The 7,108-nt window shown below is 43.7% G+C and overlaps 1 long non-coding RNA gene across 1 annotated transcript; it reads right to left on the reverse strand.

Moving 5' to 3' along the window:
* Positions 1 to 330: 330 nt before the first annotated feature.
* Positions 331 to 6,710, reverse strand: LOC148221901 (uncharacterized). The gene is made up of 3 exons (XR_015807145.1): positions 6,618 to 6,710; positions 1,835 to 2,427; positions 331 to 957 (listed from the first exon to the last, which is right to left on the reverse strand). It is a non-coding gene; the product is annotated as an uncharacterized LOC148221901 (long non-coding RNA).
* Between the last annotated feature and the right edge of the window lie 398 nt (positions 6,711 to 7,108).

The following is a 7,108-nucleotide window of genomic DNA, read 5'->3' on the forward strand; positions in this document are numbered from 1 at the left end:
AGGGAAGGGACAGATCAAAGGGGAGGGGATCCCAGGATTAGGAGTATTGAACGAAGGCTCTCCCCTGGTGCACTTGGGTTGTAAGAGTCAGTGCAAGTATCACTGTTCCCCTCAGAACCATTGAAAAGAACTGTTCAAACACTTCCTAAGCCCAGTTACACAGCATTCCTCATCTCCCTGGGATGTCCAAGTGCTTTATAAGTCAGATACATCAGGAAAAGGTCTCTGCCGTCCAAATATTTATTTTAAGCTATATCATTGGCAAATACAACGGATAAAAGGAACTCAGACCCCTCTGGCTTGTGTGTAAAACAGTGACAATCATCTGCTCTGATGTTCTGGAGTATCTTTTTTAGATTGCCATCATCCTTGCATGGCTTCTCCATAGCTCCTTCAGGGATTCCATGGTCCCTCTCCTCTGCAGTGAGGCAGCCATGGTTCATTTAGCCAGAGAGCATTTGGAGGCAGACAGAGGCTGTGTGGATAATAAGGCACAGGAGGGCCTTTTATTGCTTTAGTGGGAGCTGAAGATGAGCACAGCAAGGAATGATTTCATTCACACCTGGCCAACCTGACCCCACCAAGTGTCACTTTTAAGTCTCCACTTGTCAATTAGAGGTGACAGGGCAGCTGAGGCTGGGTGTAAAGCAGAGTGTGCAGTGCTTTTCCCCACTCCCAGCCGGCTGTCCTGTGGTAACTGGGGCTCACAGCTTGGTTCATAATCAGCACTGCCATTCACCCTGTGAGTGCCAGCTGGCGATGGTGACACGGGGACACGAGGGCTCCAAGAGCCCAGCCTGGATGCACTGATGAGGAATATCCATGTCTGCTTCTCTAGAATCACATCCTGGCAAAACATGGCTGTAGAGGAGCAACACCAGTGTGAGGGCAATGGGAGTGGAGTGCAGGGATGGGTACAGGAAGAAGCATCTGGGAAGACAGGAGGATTTCTGCCACCTGCAAGAACAGGAGTCAAAATTTGAAATTTTGTCTCTGTAGAGCTGAGGACCTACTTGGATGGTGCTGAGAGCATCCGGGGCTGCTCAGTTTTCCCGAGGCTCACCTGCCAGGAGGCAGCTGGTGCTGCCCAGCTGTCCTGCTCAGTGGTGTGGCTAGCATTGCATTTCAACTGGGGATTTTTCTCTTCCTAAAAGTATTTCCTGACATCTGTTTGCCCACTCACAGTGCTGCTCCTTGCACATTTGCATTAATATATTTTACTCCTGAGCATTTCAGGAGGAGGCTCATGGGGCTGGCCAGTGCCTCTGCCCTGGCTGGGCTCACCCCCTGCCTGCTCCAAAAGGGTCTCGGGGCACTGAGGGTGCTGGGGATGGAGAGGGGGGATGAGGCATCGTCCCAGCACAAGGATGTGCTCTGCCAATCCAAACACATTGAGCAGAAAGGCACCAAGAAATTTTAACATGCCCTAATAAAAACACTGCTGCTGGAGACAGCCTCTGCTGCAGCCAAGAAACCTGCCCTGCAGCTCTGGGGAAAACCAGAGCCTGCAGCTGTGGGGAGTGAGCACAAATGGGGACAGAAGACACAAAAGTGAGAAGGGGCTGGGACACCTGAAGGTCCTTGTCCCATCTCTCTGGGTGCTCCTGTGGGCTGGCACCTAAAGGTGGGACTGCTGGAGGCAGCCTGCCCCTCCTGCCATGGCATAGCAAGGGCAAATCCACAAGGATTTACAAGGAAGGTATCTTCCTCCATCATCTGAAAAAAAAAATCTCTTAAAAAAACCCAGCCAACCAACCAACCAACCAACACCTAGAAAACCTACAAAAAAGCCCCCAAACCCACAAAAAACCCTCCCAGAAGTTGTTTTACTTACCATGGAGAGAGTTAATGTGGGTCTTGAATGCCATAAGATTATGAATCCTTTAACAATGGTCTCTATCTGTGTTAGCCAAATAACATTTCTGTCTTTGACCTGGCCTCTCAAGGCCTTCTACAGATGAATACCAATGACCCAGGCCTTCATTATCCCATCATTACACAAATCCTGCTGTTAATTTATGTATAGGAAAGAACTAGCAGCTACATAAGGTTCCATCAGCTGCATAATTACTGCATATATTATAAAACAGCAGCAAATGCTGCCTGTGAATACAAACCATCTCTGCTCATTAGAAACCTTGCAAGAATTAATTAATGAAGGTGTGATTCTGCCACTTGAATCCATGGGTATTGTCTCAGTGTGCCTCTAGATTCAGCTGCTTTGGGTTTTCCAACGACTTTAATGTAGACTCAGGAGAAAATGAGATGAGCACGTGGCCTAAGCCAAAGGTGAAGGAGGCAGAATTGGGTGCTGGAGCCCCCAGCAAACCCCATGGCTCCAACCTGCTCTGGGTTTGGATACATCTTCAGTGTTCAAGCTCTTGGGATGCAGGTCTGGATCCAACTTTTAAAACAAATGAAATGATCCTGTAATTCAAATAGAATAATGAAAGGATTTAGGAATTTTCCACAGTGACATTTGTATTCTAAGATTAATTTGCCAGCACAGTTTATGACTTCCCAGGTTTCTGTTTGCTTATGTACGAGAAGAATGTGCTCTGCTAGACTGACTGCAGTGATTAGTTAAATTACTCATACATCCATTATTTTAAAAAGTTTCTATTCTGTTCTGCTATATCTGTATTTATAGAGTGCCACCTGATATTAACTTTCTGCTTGAATGATGGCCACTAATTCTGTGTGGGGCTCTTGAATGTCAATCAGCAAATACTTGACAGCTCAGTCCTTTGGGTGAGGGTGGGGATGGATGGATGTGTGTTTTCATGACACAGGCTTTCATTTCGTGTGTTTTCTCTCTTGTCATGGGAAGGGGAATTGGGCTTTGCCTGGTGTATGACCTGAGTGGTACAGATGGTTTGGTTCTTCTATCAGTGACAACTACATGAAAAATATGTGTAAAATGGAAAAAACTGCTGGTGGGAAGTGCTGGCCAGGAATACTGGGACAGAGGGCGTGAAGAATTGCTTCAACTCTTTCTTGATCCTACTTTTGGAGGAGCACTGGGGCTCTGGTGTCAGTCAGGCACAGCAACACTGATCGTGCATTTCCCCTGGGCTTTGTAACCACCCGTGGTAACAGCAAACCTCAGAGTCAAACCTGCCTTAAACGGTGGATAAGCTGTGTTTCCCAGGAAAGAGAGTGCTTACTGTTTTCAAGATAATTGAGTTATTTTGAGTTTGTTGCTACTTTTTAAAAGCAAAATACATGTTTTGAACTTAAAAAAAAAAAATAAAAATCCAGCTTTGACACTGAATATGCTACTTTTGTTGGCATTTTGCTTGTGGACACATGTAAATAATGTCTGTTTATTCATACTTTAGCTATGGGCATATTCCTCTGTCCATTTTTTCCCAAGAAAAGGCCACTTCTGCTTTCCTGCTGATGGACATTGTGAGATCCATGGTATCTCTTCTTCCAGAGGGAGCCTGTGAAGGGCTCCAGAGTGGCTTAAAATAACTCAGTGTTGAAGCAGCCACGAAGAACCAAAGACAATCTAATCTATCAGGCAGGAACATTTTCAGTTTGAGTATTTCTTTCTCCAAAATAAATAAAGCATGTCCTCATTAGAATCAGAGGGATACATGAAAACTGATCAAATCTGAGTTGATAAAAAAGATAAAACATAGAGAAAATTTATGTATTACTGATCTGGAAGGCATTTATTTTTCTTGATGATCCTCATTTTTTCAGGGAGTGTGTTTATTAAAGATACAGGTTTTGAGTTTGTACTTATATTTATTTTTGTTTCTCACTTATGTGCTCTCTGGCTGACAATCTTCATTTCAAAAGCCTGTTGTCTTTGAGAATTGTCTTCTCATTTACTTTCATTTTGCCTGCTGGAAGTTCCTATTAATAGTAAGAGAACAGAACCATGCCAGCATGTCTTTATTGGGGGCTTAAAGAAGTTGTCAGTTTAACAATATAGCAATAAATTCCATTTAATGTAAAGCAGGACTTTCCCCACAGTATCTTTAAGTGGTTCATTTTGTCTTGCAAATGTAAAGGTCTTGCCTTGTGTTGACTTGCCATGGTGAAATATTTCAAATGTGGGATCCGAGGCCTTTTTGTTGTGTCTTAGGCTCTGTGCTGTCAGGATGCTGCTTCATTATCAATTCCCCATGAATGTTTCCAGGCAGGAAAAAATGAAAACTTCTTTACAAGTGTTGTCACTTCTCTTGCTGCTCCATTTGGGTTTTTCTGTTTATCAGATGGGGTGTGGGGGGACACAGAATTAAATTTGAAATCTTTGTCTCATTCCCTGTAATCTCACCCCAGCATTTTGATAGCTCTGATGTATCTGGCATTTTAAAGGGTATGTAAACACAGTGAATTTTATACTGCCAATAAAACGTGTTGGTGAGCTCACTGAGAAATTCCCAGATCTTGGAGGCCAATAATGTTTGAAATACATAGTAACCTCTTTATTGCAACATTTTACACATCTACAAAATTAGGTTACCAGTCAGTAGCTAGCTGTAAAATGGAGTGCTGCAAGATAAACCTGAAATAGTAAATATTGTATATTACACTGTATGATCTTTTTAATAGTCTAATTTTCAAAGGGGCCTTGGAGAGAAAATGCCTGCTATTTCCAGCTTATTATTGAAATACAAATAGTAGAGATACATAGCTTAAATGGCTCTCTGACATATGGCAATTATGCTGATTCTAATGATGGTTAAAATCTAGCTCCAGCTAAATGCTAATAGGAGTAGCAGCCCTAATTAAATCCACATTTAGGTACTGCTGTTCATGTTTCCTGGCCATCAGAACAAAGCTCGCAGTTGCTGCCTGACCAAGTTAAGCGTGCCGGGTGTCTCAGGGCTGCATCCACGCTCAGAAATACCCAGTGGTGGCTGGGGAGGGGCGCTCCTGTGTCCCGGCACTCGTGGATTGCCAGGGCAGGTTGTGCAGCCCCATGTCCTGACAGCATTGAGGGGCAGCACTGCGAAATTCGAGGTACAAGCTGATCCCAAAGACCTGGCTCTGGCTGCTCTGGCTGCAGGAGTTTTCTACCAGCACAAAACACCACTACGGCTTTAACCCTTTGCATTTAATATCCCTTTTATCCTGCAAGAATTCCTTCTTCCAGATACCTGTGTTCAAGCTGCTCCAAGCCCTTCAGCACTGAGGTGAGGGGTTACATCTCAAAGATTTGCACTTTGATAGATGAATTACTCTAAGAAAGACTTTAGATACCACTATCAGTGAGAGAAGGCTGTAAAGGAATTACATTTGTATGTTCTTAATGTTCTCAAAGAAAGTAAATTCTAAATCTGATTGCAGAGGGTGGTGAATTGGAGGTGTGTTGGCTGTGCTGTGCAGTCAGTTTGGAGGGAGCTGGTGCTTAACCACTCCTCTGACATCTCTCCCAAACTGAGAGCATCCTCTGCTTCCCTTGTAGCACTGAGCTCCAGATCATTCACCTCTCTTAGCTCTGTTCAAAGAGTCAAACTGTTAAAATGGTTGGGGAGGATGGTTTAAGAAACTCTTCACATCACAAATTGCACAGTAATGAAGTTCTTTGCAAGATATATAATGAAGAGCTTGCAGGTTTCTGTCAGTAGCTAAGTAAATCTGTAATTATCAACTCTGCAAGGTAGAAATTTAGGATGAGGAAGGCTGATCTGGTGCTATAAATACATTGGTTCATAGTGTAATATAGATCATATATGCCTCTCTTGAGAATTAGAGTTAAGGTGCTCACATTATTATTGCCTAAACTGTAAAGTCTTAGCCCAGGAAATTTGAAAACATGCCCTGGCTTGCTGCTCATTCATGCCAGCTTCATACAGACCCTTCTGGCGTTTGGTCAGTGGAAAGGCCAGGGACCAGTGAAAACTGAAAGCAGGGTCAGACCTTTACTCCTTCCAGAAGCACTGATAAACAATTGCTGCCATTCAGGGCTGCAAGAGCCTTTTGGCAGAAGACTTCTTCCTTTTTCTTTTTCTGTGTCATTGACACTGAAGCATTCATTCTTGATATTCCTGTCTAGTTAATGACTGCTTGTAACAGCTCTCTCTTCCTGAGGAAGCTCAGAGGGGCTAACCTAAGGCCAACCTCAAATTCATCGACAGGGAGGCACTGTTCCATGGGTTTGGGCCAGGACACAGAATATAAATAATGATTTCCTGGTCCTAATGGGCAGAGGGAAGAAATAAAGACCTTTCTTTGACCTTCTGCAAACTCAGCCACAAAAAGCAGATACTGCTGTTCTGTCAAGAAGGGAAGCAAGGTCCAGAGATATCTAATAAAATAACTTATATTCCTTGTTGAGACTCACCTAAAAGAAAACCTTTGCCCCTGAGGTCCTGAAGTCATGTTAAGAAGTCTTTTGGTTTTTTGTTTTTTTGTTGGTTTTTTTCCCCCAGTGATATTCACCATCTATTTTCAAAGATTAAGTAAATATATGACTTTACTTCATATCACCACATCCCTGTTCTCTGTCTGACTTTCTCTATAGGTGACTGAAGCAAGGCATACGTGCTGTCAGTGTCCAATAGGCTTTTAATCTTCTCTAGCTGGAAAAGAAGCTTTGTTCTAACCTACCTTGGGTTGGGTAGGGTTAGACCCCACCACACAGTGCTGTAACTCACCTGTGGTTGACTGGTGCTTTGGACAGGACTGAGAATCCACCCTGAGCTTGCAGTGCAGAGGTCAAAAGCTCCTGCAGCACCTCCTTACTCACTGCACAGTCACTAAGCACCAGGGTCTTTTTTAGGGTATTTTGGCTTTTTCCTCCCAATTTATGCACAGGAACTTCCCTCTGCCTTATAGGACTTGCCAAGCACTTGTCCCAGTTCTGGCAATCATGAATAAAGAGAGATGAATGCATCATGAAATGTGTATGGCTTGGAGAGAGTTTTTTGTCTTTTAAAGAGGTCTGCTTGCCTTCCCCACAGTAAGGCACTTTGAGCTCTGTGGGTGAAAATGCCCAGCACTGTGTGGAACAATGGAAGCACTAACACTGTCTGGGATAAATCCTACAGGATTAGGCAGGCTGAGATAATTATCGTTTTCCAGCAGAGGAAAGAGGCAGCAAGCTGTGCAGACTTCTGAGTTTTATCTGGTCTCTTTTTGCCACCAG

This window comes from Sturnus vulgaris, chromosome 16 (assembly GCF_052056855.1).
Source record: "Sturnus vulgaris isolate bStuVul1 chromosome 16, bStuVul1.hap1, whole genome shotgun sequence".
Taxonomy (NCBI): Eukaryota; Metazoa; Chordata; class Aves; order Passeriformes; family Sturnidae; genus Sturnus; species Sturnus vulgaris.